We start from the raw sequence: 15,684 nt of genomic DNA, 5'->3' as shown, positions 1-15,684 counted from the left end.
ACAAATCACAACCACGGTATTTGCTATCTTCACAACGATCAGCTATCTTCGTTCAGATATGAAGATTTTCTCTATCTCTATTCAGTAAACTGCCTAATCACCAGTTGGATGGTCTACTTGATAGTCTCTCAAGATTGTTTTTGCAAAATTTTCCCGTAATGCGATCAGATGTCTATAAGGTTTCACTTTTGCTGTTAAGTAAATCAATTAAAACACCACACTGACTCATTTAATAAATGAGTAAAACGGTTGGGACAATTGGTACGCAAGTTATGAGCGGTACCTCCTGCTGCTAGAACTGCGAGGACAGTAGCTTTAACGACACTATTTCGCGTCGTTTATATTTCAAGCGGTTAGGATTGCAATGTTCAGTGATAGTATTATAATCATATGGTGATAAGCCATACATAAACTTTCCTGTTGAAACGGACAGTATCCTTTTGAATGTTCATTAGAGTATCATGAAAATATTTGACGTAAATCAGGTAAGAACTTTTAGGGAATTTTGCTAACAACTCTCCCATATTGTATATGCATATATATACATACGAAGCTTATAGTAGTTCAAATGTTTATTAGAACAGCGTCTAACATTTGAAAGTAAATCACTCAAGAACTTCTCGAGATTTTTTGTGATAACGCTTCCATTTTATGTGGTGTGTATGTAATTCCAGTACATAAAATGTACATTAAAAATATGTTGCCTACGTCCGTCCCAACATTTATTGGAATGTCGTATAAATAATTCGAGGTAAATAGGTCAAAAACTGTTCGGGACTTCTGCTGAAATATTTTCTCTATATGTATATTATTACATACATAGTTATCAACATATACTGCAAAATCTGACATGTCCGTTCGAACCTTTGTAAGAGGACTTGTAAAAATTTGAATTATATCCTTCTAGAACTTTTCGATGTTTTTGTCAACAAAGTTTCCTCTTAACACTATATAAATATATTTACATACCATACACATTAAAAAATTGTAGCCTACGTCCGTCTGAACGTTTAATGGAGTATCGTGTAAAAATCTGAAGTTAATCGGCCAAGAACTTTTCAGAAGTTTTGAAAACAATGTTAGAAATGTCTTCGGACAGTAGAATACGTCTTAAAAATGTATTTGTGTAATACATATATATTTTTTTAAATGTACCCTATCTCTGTCCGAAGGTTTATTAGAGTATTGCCCAAAAATTTTGAACTAACTCGCTCAAGTACTTTAGGAGATTTTTGGTAACCACGGCAACTAACAACTTGTCTTTATATGGTAGCATACTTCTAAATTTGAGATTATCCTTTGCAAGAATTGTCATGGATGTCATGTGTTGCCTGATGACATCTGAAGAACAACATTACCTGTCTCGTTAGAACATCAACAGATAAATTTCCTATGTAGTATTACCGGAAATATAAAGGTATGCACCGCGTGACCGCTACGGTCGCAGGTTCGAATCCTGCCTCGGGCATGGATGTGTGTGATGTCCTTAGGTTAGTTAGGTTTAAGTAGTTCTAAGTTCTAGGGGACTGATGATCGAAGATGTTAAGTCCCATAGTGCTCAGAGCCATTTTTTTTATAAAGGTGTGCAAATCTTAAGGACAAAAATTACTTTTATGAAGTGCGATTGATAAGAAACGTAACTCAAGGAAGCTTGGAAAATGCATAGATTTTAACTACTATAATACAGTACAGAAAGTAATTAAAGGAAACGCATGATGAGACGAAAAGAAATGACATTTATACTCAATGACAATAATTATGCTGCGATCACCGCGAGTTGTGATAGTCCCAGGAACATTACAAAAGGTGATATGTGTTTCTTAATACGGTGCGTGATCTCCCCAGACAGGAACGCATGCACTGCAACGTGCTCTATTCCTGGGCACAAGGTTGAGAAAAGTTGACGTGGTTGGGCGGCGATTCCTTTACCAGCGCTGGATGATCGTTGGTACGTAAGTACATGTTGCAATACGTCACCCCAACGCATCCCACACATCCTAGACGGGATTTAACTCGGGGAAACGAGCAGGTCCGAATATCCTCTCGCTGCTGGAGCCCGCCCACCTGCGCTGTTGTATGCGGTCGCGGAATGTCATCCACACAAACGCAGAAAGGGCGGACGCAAGCTTGGAGAGACACACTTGGGGAAGGAATTCAATGTCACAGTAACATTGACCGGTGAGTGTAGCGTGTTCAGAGATTTGGGTGTCTTGGATGTTAGTGCGCTCGTGCAACATTATGCCTCCCAACACCGTAATACCTGAACCACAAAAACGATCATGCTCGATGTGGTAGTGGGTGCAGTGTGTATCTTTATACGGCGAGAGGCGGGAAAACGTTGATATCTATCAGCAGACCCCTAGTTTTACCGGCACTATTTATGGTATTCTTATATTCCTTATCAGAGCATCTTTTCCAAGAAATACGAAATACTTCTTTAATAGTTCTTAGCAACACTCACTGTATTTCCTTCTTACCCTTTCATTCCTGATTTTTAATTTCTGCATTCCTATTTGCATCCCAGCAACTGACGTTTCACGGCATCTCGTAATGCTGTATTTTCCTAGTCTTCTTCTATTCATACACTCCTGGAAATGGAAAAAAGAACACATTGACACCGGTGTGTCAGACCCACCATACTTGCTCCGGACACTGCGAGAGGGCTGTACAAGCAATGATCACACGCACGGCACAGCGGACACACCAGGAACCGCGGTGTTGGCCGTCGAATGGCGCTAGCTGCGCAGCATTTGTGCACCGCCGCCGTCAGTGTCAGCCAGTTTGCCGTGGCATACGGAGCTCCATCGCAGTCTTTAACACTGGTAGCATGCCGCGACAGCGTGGACGTGAACCGTATGTGCAGTTGACGGACTTTGAACGAGGGCGTATAGTCGGCATGCGGGAGGCCGGGTGGACGTACCGCCGAATTGCTCAACACGTGGGGCGTGAGGTCTCCACAGTACCTCGATGTTGTCGCCAGTGGTCGACGGAAGGTGCACGTGCCCGTCGACCTGGGACCGGACCGCAGCGACGCACGGATGCACGCCAAGACCGTAGGATCCTACGCAGTGCCGTAGGGGACCGCACCGCCACTTCCCAGCAAATTAGGGACACTGTTGCTCCTGGGGTATGGGCGAGGACCATTCGCAACCGTCTCCATGAAGCTGGGCTACGGTCCCGCACACCGTTAGGCCGTCTTCCGCTCACGCCCCAACATCGTGCAGCCCGCCTCCAGTGGTGTCGCGACAGGCGTGAATGGAGGGACGAATGGAGACGTGTCGTCTTCAGCGATGAGAGTCGCTTCTGCCTTGGTGCCAATGATGGTCGTATGCGTGTTTGGCGCCGTGCAGGTGAGCGCCACAATCAGGACTGCATACGACCGAGGCACACAGGGTCAACACCCGGCATCATGGTGTGGGGAGCGATCTCCTACACTGGCCGTACACCACTGGTGATCGTCGAGGGGACACTGAATAGTGCACGGTACATCCAAACCGTCATCGAACCCATCGTTCTACCATTCCTAGACCGGCAAGGGAACTTGCTGTTCCAACAGGACAATGCACGTCCGCATGTATCCCGTGCCACCCAACGTGCTCTAGAAGGTGTAAGTCAACTACTCTGGCCAGCAAGATCTCCGGATCTGTCCCCCATTGAGCATGTTTGGGACTGGATGAAGCGTCGTCTCACGCGGTCTGCACGTCCAGCACGAACGCTGGTCCAACTGAGGCGCCAGGTGGAAATGGCATGGCAAGCCGTTCCACAGGACTACATCCAGCATCTCTACGATCGTCTCCATGGGAGAATAGCAGCCTGCATTGCTGCGAAAGGTGGATATTCACTGTACTAGTGCCGACATTGTGCATGCTCTGTTGCCTGTGTCTATGTGCCTGTGGTTCTGTCAGTGTGATCATGTGATGTATCTGACCCCAGGAATTTGTCAATAAAGTTTCCCCTTCCTGGGACAATGAATTCACGGTGTTGTTATTTCAATTTCCAGGAGTGTATTATGATACCTGCATCTCCGTGTGCATCCTCTAGTCCTTTCACTCGCAATTATTTTTTCAGCTTGTCCGCAGCTCGTGGTCTAGTGGCTAACGTTGCTGCCTCGGGATCACGGGGTCCCGGGTTCGGCAGCCGGGCGGGTTGGGGATTTTCTCTGCCCGGGGCCTGGGTGTTTGTGTTATCCTCCTCATCATCATCATTCGTGACAGTGACTAAATTAGACTGAATAAAAAAATTGGACTGTGTGAAAAATTGGGATTTGTATGTGTGTTGATGACCGCGCAGTTGAGCACCCAACAAAGCCAAACATCTTCATCGTCATTCTTTCAGCTTAATAAATTTTTACTTTGAGTGAAAGAGAAATTGATCAGTCCTTTGTTACTCTTTGTGTTTATATGCGTTTGATTTTCGCTTATTTCGCGCTTAAGTAAAAAATAATTCTCATCACAAAATGATAATCTACTTTGAACGCTGTACAGATATTAGACAAATTGTTTCTGTGGTAGGTTGATTTCGTGTACTTAGGATCGCTGAAGCGGATTGCGAGCAATTGAACGGATTTGTGTGTGTCTTAGTGGTATACTGCCAACGGCCTTGCCGCAGTGGTAACACCGGTTCCCGTCAGATCACCGAAGATAAGCGCTGTCGGGCGGGGCTAGCACTTGGATGGGTGACCATCCGGTCTGTCGAGTGCTGTTGGCTTGCGGGGTGCACTCAGCCCTTGTGAGGCAAACTGAGGAGCTACTTGGTTGAGAGGTAGCGGCTGCGGTCTCGTAAACTGTCATACGGCCGGGAGAGCGGTGTGCTGGCCACATGCCCCTCCGTATCCGCATTTGGTGACGCCTGTAGGCTGAGGATGACACGGCGGAGTGGTATACTACCAGGTTTCGTGTAAATATTTTGCAAGATCAGTCCATGATCTGTGAGGATCATTCAGCATTCACCTAATAGACTTTCAGAATGATGTCTACCTGGCTGTCATAACAGACGTTTGCATACTGACTAATATTATTTAAAAATATGTAATTAGGTCGTGTTAACTCCGAGGGTGTTTGGTGTGACTGCTACCCTGAAATGAAGAGACTAGCACGGGAAAGAAAACCGTGACTCGCCGCATCTAACTATTTGGTTCAAATGGCTCTGAGCACTATGGGACTTAACATCTATGGTCATCAGTCCCCTAGAACTAAGAACTACTTAAACCTAACTAACCTAAGGACAGCACACAACACCCAGCCATCACGAGGCAGAGAAAATCCCTGACCCCGCCGGGAATCGAACCCGGGAACCCGGGCGTGGGAAGCGAGAACGCTACCGCACGACCACGAGATGCGGGCACATTTAACTAGTCAGAAGACATATGACCCTCCACCCTCCCCCCCCTCCCCCCAAGTCGAGTTACGGTTCTCGTCCCTTCTTGCACTAACACCTCTGCGAAACATCGGGGCATTCAGACTTATTTACAATCATTCCCATTCACCTACAAAAAAAATCACTCTAACCTCTCTCTGTCTCTCTCCCTCTCTCTCTCTCTCTCTTTCCCCTCTCCCTCTGCCTCCTTCTCCCACAAACACATACACACACGATTTCGAGAAAAACTTCATTCACCGATTAGTAACACGAACAATGAAGGGCTACAAAGAAAACAAATGAATAGACAACATGGAGAGTGCGGACAACGTGAAACTACAGACGTTTTAGGAAAGTGAGTTGAAGTGTAAATAAAACCAAGGAATCTTAAGAAAAAATGGATTCCAAAACGGCGAAGACTTGCTGAGGGTGAATGCAGCCGAGTTTATTCAGACCTCAACTTCCACTACCAACGAAGTCCAAAGTAGTGGTTTCCAGAATATGTAAACAAGAGGCAAAAGACTATAAGTAAATTCTACGACAATTCTAAAATGAAATATTGTAAGTACCCTACACACACCAAAATGTATAACATATTATGAATTTCTATTTAGAGAATGATTATGAATGATGCTTTATAAATGGAAGCGAAATGCATGTGCTGAAAAATATTCTTTATCTGCAGTAAACTTAAGACGGATAATCCAATGATAATTGAGCTCGAGCATTAATTGGTTTTCCATTATTAATCTGTGAGAGAAGAGACCAGACAATTCTCAAAAATTGTGTTGTGGCCTTCAGTCCAAAGACTGGTTTTATGCAGCTTTCATGCTACTCTACCGTGTGTGAGCCTCTTCATCTTCGAATAACTACTGCAACCTACATCTTTCTTATTCTGCTTACTGTGTTCGTCTCTTGGTTTCCCTCTACTATTTTGCCTCCCGCACTTCCCTGCAATACTAAACTCGTGATCCCTTGATGTCTCAGAATGTGTCCCATCAACCGATCCCTTCTTTTGGTCGATTTGTAGCACAAATTTTTTATCTCGTCTGTTCTCTTCAGTACTTCCTGATTAGTCAGGTGGTCGACCCTTATAATCTTCAGCATTCTTCTGTAACATCATTTTCCGAAAATTTATGTCCTCTTTCCGTCTAAGCTGTTCATCTTCCATGTTTCACTTCCATACATAGCAACACTTCAGGCAATTACCTTCAGCAAAGATTACCTAACACTTAATCTATATTCGATGTTTACATAGTTCTCCATTTCGGAAATGTTTTTCTTGGCACTGCCAATCTACATTTCATATCCTCTCTACTTCTGTCATCATCAGTTATTTTGCTGCCCCAATAGCAAAAATCGTCAACTGCTGTAAGTGTCTCGTTTGCTAATCTGATTCCCTTAGCATCACCTGATTTAATACGATTACAATCCATTATTCATCTTACATCCTCATTTGAAGACACTGTCCACTCCGTTCAACTTCTTTTACAAGTTCTTTGCTTTCTCTAACATAATTACTACCTACTGGACAAACCTGTTACAGAGTTTTCTTTGGGTTCCTTTAGTGCTTGTTCATTATACCTATTGAATAACATCAGGGCTAGGATACAACCCTGTCCCAACCCCTTTTCACTCGTGGGGACAATATCTATAGGATCAGGCCAGGTTGAGGAAGTAGGTTTGTAGACATTTGTAATCGCCGTATTCTCTATTTGTACAGATGTGGCAAAGAAATTATGGTATTCCGAGGTCGGGGTTACGTTGTAGTGACATATGTAGTTTTTAATATACACTCCTGGAAATGGAAAAAAGAACACATTGACACCGGTGTGTCAGACCCACCATACTTGCTCCGGACACTGCGAGAGGGCTGTACAAGCAATGATCACACGCACGGCACAGCGGACACACCAGGAACCGCGGTGTTGGCCGTCGAATGGCGCTAGCTGCGCAGCATTTGTGCACCGCCGCCGTCAGTGTCAGCCAGTTTGCCGTGGCATACGGAGCTCCATCGCAGTCTTTAACACTGGTAGCATGCCGCGACAGCGTGGACGTGAACCGTATGTGCAATTGACGGACTTTGAGCGAGGGCGTATAGTGGACATGCGGGAGGCCGGGTGGACGTACCGCCGAATTGCTCAACACGTGGGGCGTGAGGTCTCCACAGTACATCGATGTTGTCGCCAGTGGTCGGCGGAAGGTGCACGTGCCTGTCGACCTGGGACCGGACCGCAGCGACGCACGGATGCACGCCAAGACTGTAGGATCCTACGCAGTGCCGTAGGGGACCGCACCGCCACTTCCCAGCAAATTAGGGACACTGTTGCTCCTGGGGTATCGGCGAGGACCATTCGCAACCGTCTCCATGAAGCTGGGCTACAGTCCCGCACACCGTTAGGCCGTCTTCCGCTCACGCCCCAACATCGTGCAGCCCGCCTCTAGTGGTGTCGCGACAGGCGTGAATGGAGGGACGAATGGAGACGTGTCGTCTTCAGCGATGAGAGTCGCTTCTGCCTTGGTGCCAATGATGGTCGTATGCGTGTTTGGCGCCGTGCAGGTGAGCGCCACAATCAGGACTGCATACGACCGAGGCACACAGGGCCAACACCCGGCATCATGGTGTGGGGAGCGATCTCCTACACTGGCCGTACACCACTGGTGATCGTCGAGGGGACACTGAATAGTGCACGGTACATCTAAACCGTCATCGAACCCATCGTTCTACCATTCCTAGACCGGCAAGGGAACTTGCTGTTCCAACAGGACAATGCACGTCCGCATGTATCCCGTGCCACCCAACGTGCTCTAGAAGGTGTAAGTCAACTACCCTGGCCAGCAAGATCTCCGGATCTGTCCCCCATTGAGCATGTTTGGGACTGGATGAAGCGTCGTCTCACGCGGTCTGCACGTCCAGCACGAACGCTGGTCCAACTGAGGCGCCAGGTGGAAATGGCATGGCAAGCCGTTCCACAGGACTACATCCAGCATCTCTACGATCGTCTCCATGGGAGAACAGCAGCCTGCATTGCTGCGAAAGGTGGATATACACTGTACTAGTGCCGACATTGTGCATGCTCTGTTGCCTGTGTCTATGTGCCTGTGGTTCTGTCAGTGTGATCATGTGATGTATCTGACCCCAGGAATGTGTCAATAAAGGTTCCCCTTCCTGGGACAATGAATTCACGGTGTTCTTATTTCAATTTCCAGGAGTGTATGTGGCAATTCCGTACTGGACATAGTGATGTGTTTCCAATACATACGACTCCATTTGGAAGGAAGATCTTTTATTAAAACTGATCACGGTGGTCCCCTGTGTGAAGATATCAACTTCAATTGAAATATGCTAAGTAACAGACTAATTCAAGTTTACTCAGAAAACAGCAGAAGCCGATTCCGAAAATTGAGCAATGGTCTACCACAAGGCTCAGCCCTCTCTCCAGTACTTTTCAATTTATACACTCATGATCTGCCCAACACACTGTCCTGCAAATTCATATATGCGGATGATATCAACCTCACTGTTAAACGCACTAATTTTGCAGAAGAAGAGAATGTCCTCAACCATGACCTTGTACTCCTGGATGAATACTTTAAGAAAACCCTCACAATTGTGAGATATCTACTTTTCACCTGGACAACAGGCTCTCAAATTATCAACCAAGAGTCAACTTCAGAGGGGAAGCATTACGGTTCAATGGCAGGCCTACATATCTGGGTATGACTTTGGAAAGGACATTAACATATAAGAGCCAATAACGTAAATCTGCTGCAATACTGAAGAGCCGTAATAACCCTCTTCAGCGTCTAGCTGGTACATCATGGGGAGCTGACTCCAACACGTTGAGAACATCTGCTCTAGCACTCGTCTGTTTCGCAGCAGAGTACTGCTCTGCAGTATGGCTAAATAGCTGCCATACTCACCTTGTGGACATTCAACTTCGTCACACTAAGTGTATCACATCTGGAACATTACTTGCTGCTCCAGTCCAGTGGCTGCCGGTGTTGCGTAACATAGCACCTCCTCACATCAGAAGGCAAAAACATCTTGGTTATCTGTGGTCAAAAATACTGAATAACTCGTCACTCCAAATTCACGAAGATATGAGACAGCTAGAATCATCCAGATTGAAGTCCCGTAAACCGGTATGTAAAACGGCCATGGAATTATTAAGCAACCATTTCGACCCCAAAGACAGCTGGCGGAAAGAATGGAAATCTTCTACTCCACAGGGCATCTTGAAAGTAGAAGATCCAACAGTAAGGCTCAATGGTTTCTGCTTGCCAAGATACACTTGGGGCAGTCTTAACCGTTTCAGATGTGGTGTGGGAAGAAGTGTTTCGATTCTTCATAAATAGGGTTGGGTGGACTCCCCATACTGTGACTGTGCTGACGTTCTACAAACAATGAAGCATATGGCAGTGGACTGCCCCCTCCGTGCCTTCCCTGGAAATCTAGTGGATTCGAACCTGGTTACTTCCGAAGTGGTGGATTGGATCAATGGCTTATATACAAAGATCTAAACTGTATTTTAATATGTCTGTGGTACTGTATTTTATAAGTTATTGTGATTGTTATGTATCTTATGCTAAATGATAAAATGTCCCTTTTCAACCATTGCCTCCCTTTCATGCCCCTCGACTGCAACGAATGTACTCTAGTTTCTGGACAAGCTATAAATAGCGTATTTTACCTCTGCTACTTTCAGAATTTCAAAGAGAGTTTTCCAGTCAATATCGTCACAAGGTTTCTCTAAGACTACAAATGCTATAAATGTAGATTTGCCTTCACGTAACCTGTCTTCCAAGAAAAGTTGGAGGGTCAGTATTGCCTTGCGTGTTCCTACATTTCTCTGGAATCCAAACTGATCTTCCCGAGGTCAGCTTCTACCAGTTTTTCAATTCGTCTGTAAAGAATTCGTGTTAGTATTTTGCAACCATTATTTATTAAACTGATAGTTCAGTAATTTTCACAATTCTCAGTAACTACTTTCCTGGGAATTGAAATTATTATATTTTCCTTGAAATCTGAGTGTATTTCCCCTGTGTCATACATTCATACATCCTGCACACCAGATGGAAGAGTATTGTCATGGCTGCCTTTCCCAAGGCTATCAGTAGTTCTGATGGAATGTTGTCTACCCCTGGGGCCTTGTTTCGAGTTAGATCTTTCAGATCTTCGTCAAATTCTTCTCGCAGTATTTCTCATCTCATCTTCACCTACGTCCACTTCTGTTTATATAAAATTGATTTCAAGTTCAGCCCCCTTGTGTACACAATCTATATACCTTTCTACCTTTCAGCTTTCCCTTCTTTGCTTAGAACTGATTAACCATCTGAGCTGTTGATATTCATACAGCTACTTCTATTTTCCCCAAAGCATCTCTTATTTTCCTGTAGGCGGTAACTAATTTTTCCTAGTGATATGCGCTTCTAGATCCTGACGTTTGTCCTCTAGCCACTCCTGCTTAGAAAATCCGCTCTTCCTGTCAATCTCTTTTTTAAACGTTTGTATTTCCTTTCAGCTGCTGCATTTTCTGCATTTTTAAATTTCCTCCTTTCATCAGTTACATTCGATCTCTTGTATTATCCAAGGATTTCTACTAAGCTTTCTCTTCTTATCTATTTGAGCATCTACGGCCCTTCACTATTTCATCTTTAAAACTTACCCATTCTTCTGTTGCATTCCTTTCCCTGTTGTAGTCAACCGTTACATATCATACGTGAGTTTACAGGGAAATATACGCTACTTAACACAAAGCCGCGCGGAGTGGCCGCGGCGTTAGAAGCGCCATGTCACGGAGTACGTGGTCCGTCCCGCCGGAGGTTCGAGTCCTCCCTCGGGCATTGGTGCGTGTGTTGTTCTTAGCATAAGTTAGTGTAAGTTAGTTTAAGTAGTGTGTTAGTCTAGGGACCGATGACCTCAGCAGTTTGGTCCCTTAGAAATTCACAAACATTTGAAAATGTAACACAAAATTTGGTTAAAAAAAAGGATTAAATTTAACGGAATGGATGAGAGTGTTTTGTACCAAATAATTATTGGGAAATATATAGTAAAAGGGCCGACAGATTTCTAGTGCGAAGGAAGCACGCATATACAACACATCATAAAGAACGGAGACATCTGGTCGGAGGATGCTAATCAAATTTTTACTCAGTAAATTGCTTATTTGGCGTATATTACAGACACAAAATTGCGAAGGAGGATTGTGACGTTTTGCAAATTGACTCATAGTTGTATGGTAGTGAAACATAGTAGATGTGAAAATTGGAGAAAACGATGGTGCTGAGATTTGGAACATATTGCTAAAGAAAGTATAATAGAAAGAAGATTGCGAAATAAGGGTCTGGGTAGATGTATGTGTGTCATAACCTTCAGAGTTTTTCGAAACATGGTCTGATTATGCTGGTGAATCTGGTATAGCACAGTATACTTATATTCTAATCTTCCAATATTTGATTTGGTCGTTATATTCCACGTTCAATTGAGCGGACAGTCGTGTAGATGAGTGAAGACATCGTTTTGTAACTATGAAGTCGACAGTATTTTACGCTTATCAACAGCCAACATAAAGTTGATTTTAATATGTAAAATAAGTATCACAGTGCGTGTTAGCGGTTCAGAGAGATACATATAGAGGGAAATCCTTGTAAGGTAAAAATAAAGCAGAAACCGAATATTTAGTGTATTCTGGGAAGTAGATGAAAAAGTGGAACAAGATTGGAAGAAATGTGCACTATGGTGGGAAGGACTGTGAATCAGAAGCGTATTATTACGTCCAAGAAGCGACTCTCACAATTTGTTCATAAAATAGAGACTGAGAGGAAACTGTAGCAGTAGTTAATACGGCATGGCGTCATGAATTCGATACTTACAACAAAGCAGCAGAGGATCCATAAGACAAGGAGTCTGTAGGGATTTGAGAAACCCTTGAATTACGAAATAATAGAAATCGATCTTAAACGCTGACAGCGTACATTGAGCTTCTAAACTAACAACTATTCAAGATCCTCGTATATTGACAGGTGGTATTGATTCACTGTTTAATACTTTAGTGTAATTCGTTAGTTAGTTACATACATAGGTCATTTGAACGATTCTTTTGTAGAACTGATGTGGAATGAGTCAGTTTACACGATATGTAAACATGATTAGTGTTAAGATTAATGAACACATTATTATTTTTAGTACTACTCGTACAAGTGCTCTTAATTTTTTAAAAGGCTACCAGTTCTTTAGTAGAAAATCGGCAATGGACTAGATGTAGTTTCCCAGAAGAAATGATCTTAAATTAGATTTAAAACTTGCTTCGATCTCTTCAGACATTTTACATTATTAAACAAACGATCAAAAATTTTTGTTGTTGCATACTGAATTCCTTTCTGCACCACTGCCAGGTTCAGCAGTGGGTAATACAGGTCATTTTTCCCTCTAGTGCTGAAGGTGTTGATATCATTGTGATGGATTATTTACGACAGATGGAGGAGCAGACGTAAGTAGCAAAGTCAGTTCCTTACCCTTCACAAACTCAAACTAGAACATTGAACACATATTTTCGTTCCCAAGGATGAGCAAAGGTTACTACCTATCGTGTAAATGATTCATCTGTATGCATGAACGTAGTTAGTATGCTCTCTTGTACGAATTCGAGAATGTAGGGAAGAGCCAGCCAGGGGCATCCGACCATTAGTCTTGTTGCGGCGCTACTGATTGTATATTAATATTCATGTGCTGGTCATCGCTAAAGCTGTCACATTAACAGGCGTGTATTTACGTAATACATGGAACACAGTTAAAATGGTAAGTTATGCACGGACTGTGCCAATACCAATTAAGTGCGTTTCGCGCTATTGTGTTATTTATTGCATAGGTTAGAAGTGGCGCGTGCAGAGGCAGATTCGGCCTTACGCACAGCTGCATGTTAATAACTGAATTCTCGAAGCACTAGCGTTACAAATAAGTCGCTGCTTTAATGTGCGCGCTACCAGTGTTATTTCCACATAGAAGAGCCATACTAAATCAAAGACAAATGCAAACTCCGTACCGATGCGTAATGAATTTCAGAATGTACGGGGAAGCGAGAGCATCTGATTCAAGCTCAAATAGAAAATAATTACAAGGATTTTAAGGCTAGGAAAACAGATTTCGTTTTTTTCTGCCGTATGAGCAAGACAGGCAAGTATATGTATTATCCTCCGAGAAAACATCCCGTTAAACAGTGTCTTTGTTTTACACTACAGCAGCACTGTTAGTGGGGCTGTAGTGAATAAGAGGAATTGGTCACTTACAATCATGAGAACCTAGAAAGAGGACTTTTAAAAAGACAGTAATATACGTAAAAGACCTTGTCTCTTGATCTTCGATTTGGTAACATACAGTTATAAATACTTTCTACACACCTGATGCATGGAGCTGTTTGTTGTAACATTACTGAACTTCGTCGTCAGCTTGGTGAACTTCCGAAGAAATGCTACAGATACAATACTTAGGTATTTATGTTCCAAGATACAATGGAAACCATGTAAGTAATCAAATTATGAACTCTAAAGCTTCAAATTTGTAATAAATGACGACGACTGCACCTGATTAAGGTGAACGTTCGGATAAGTAATGTTCATTGAATTGTTCACTATAGCAATTATCATTTGTTGAGTAATTTTTTGATTCATCCTTTTTCACAACCACTTGTAATTTTTACTATCGCTTTCTACGTCAGTATCAACTGCAAATCCAGAGCACTGGTAATTCTTTTCACTTTAGTTCCAGATACTTTTCCTTTAAAGAACGAAGTATCATTTTCGGTGGAAAGATTAAACAACTAAGGAGCTAACTAGTATCTTCGATTTTACATTGTTCTTCATTAGTCTCTATTCTTACATTTTAGTCGGGATATATGTTTAAAATTTTTGCTCTTTTCGACTCCACGGGAGCACGTTGCAAGATCTATAAGGGTATCTCCCAGCTAATATTCTTTAATGTCTATTCTAGCTAAATAAAGGCTAGTATCCCTACTCTAACCTTCTCACCGAGCGAAGTGGCGCAGTGGTTAGCACACTGGACTCGCATTCGGGAGGACGACGGTTCAATCCCGTCTCCGCCCATCCTGATTTAGGTTTTCCGTGATTTCACTAAATCACTTCAGGCGAATGCCGGGATGGTTCCTTTGAAAGGGCACGGCCGATTTCCTTCCCCATCCTTCCCTCACCCGAGCTTGCGCTCCGTCTCTAATGACTTCGTTGTCGACGGGACGTTAAACACTAATCTCCTCCTCTCCTCCTCTAACCTTCTGTGTAACAAACTCTTGAGTGCTATGATGGTTTCTTTTGTCCCTAATTTTGGTCTAAGATCATAGCGGTTCTCCTTAAGTTCTAGTTTGAATGCTATTTTGTTTCGTCTTTTTGAGTCCTTAGGCTCATCGTACTTTCTACACACCTGATGCCTGACGCTGTTTGTTGTAACATTACGGAACTCCGTCGTCAGCTTGGTGAACTTCCGAAGAAATACTATAAATACAGTACTTAGGTATTTATGTTCCACGATACAATGGAAACAATGTAAATAATAAAATTATGAAATGGATGAAGTGCATCACTCAGTTGTATTCCCTGTATCGCTTGCAGAGCATTTTTGGAAATGCTTTCCTTGTGTATGAAGTAGTATCAGAGCTGTAGTGATGGAATTTGGACTATTCTGCCTCTACAGATGTCAATGTAACTATCGCTTTGTAGAGTCACAGCTTCTTCACTTCGCATTGACTATAAAGTAATTTTATAATTCATGAACTGTATTATTAATGTTTATTATTTATATTTATTGTAAATTCTAACTGTATTGCAAATGTTTTATTAATTCATATTGTCGCATTTGGGACATAAGTTCCTTTATACATCGTAAAATAAAATCCGTAGTTTCTGTTTGAGATAATGCCGTAATGCAAACTAGCAAACGGAGAATGTTGTGTGGGTATACTAATTTTGAATCCAACTTAAGACTTGTATTTAAATTAATGTACAGTGATTACTTCTACATCCATATACAGTAAAATAAGTAACACAAATATATTAATATTTTGTGAAAAGTTGCATAATACCTCAATTTGGTGTCTTATTGAACCTTCTATGAAACACGAAGTGAACACGTTGCTACGCAACTGAAATTCACATTATTCTGTAAATAATTATGAAATTGTTTTGATTGTTTAAGTATTTAACGATACATTTAAATTCTTTTTCGCTGTTGGCCTCCTTTTCTAGCAGTGCCTTCACTATTAGAGGCCATTCAACAACTACTTTTTGTATTTTCGTGAAACAGTTTTAAGGGCTTATTGC

General features: G+C 42.7%; 1 protein-coding gene and 1 pseudogene across 1 annotated transcript in view; one reads left to right on the top strand and one right to left on the bottom strand.

Annotated features, from left to right (window-relative positions):
- Positions 1–15,684, bottom strand: part of LOC126176241 (tyramine/octopamine receptor-like) — a 137,676-nt gene that overhangs the window by 81,434 nt on the left and 40,558 nt on the right. The window lies entirely within an intron of this gene.
- On the top strand, positions 4,590–4,707 carry LOC126177330 (5S ribosomal RNA; annotated as a pseudogene).

The sequence above is a fragment of the Schistocerca cancellata genome, chromosome 3, assembly GCF_023864275.1.
Source record: "Schistocerca cancellata isolate TAMUIC-IGC-003103 chromosome 3, iqSchCanc2.1, whole genome shotgun sequence".
Classification (NCBI taxonomy): Eukaryota; Metazoa; Arthropoda; class Insecta; order Orthoptera; family Acrididae; genus Schistocerca; species Schistocerca cancellata.
Note: the sequence above shows the minus strand (reverse complement) of the source record. Positions and strands in the feature narration are given on the sequence as shown.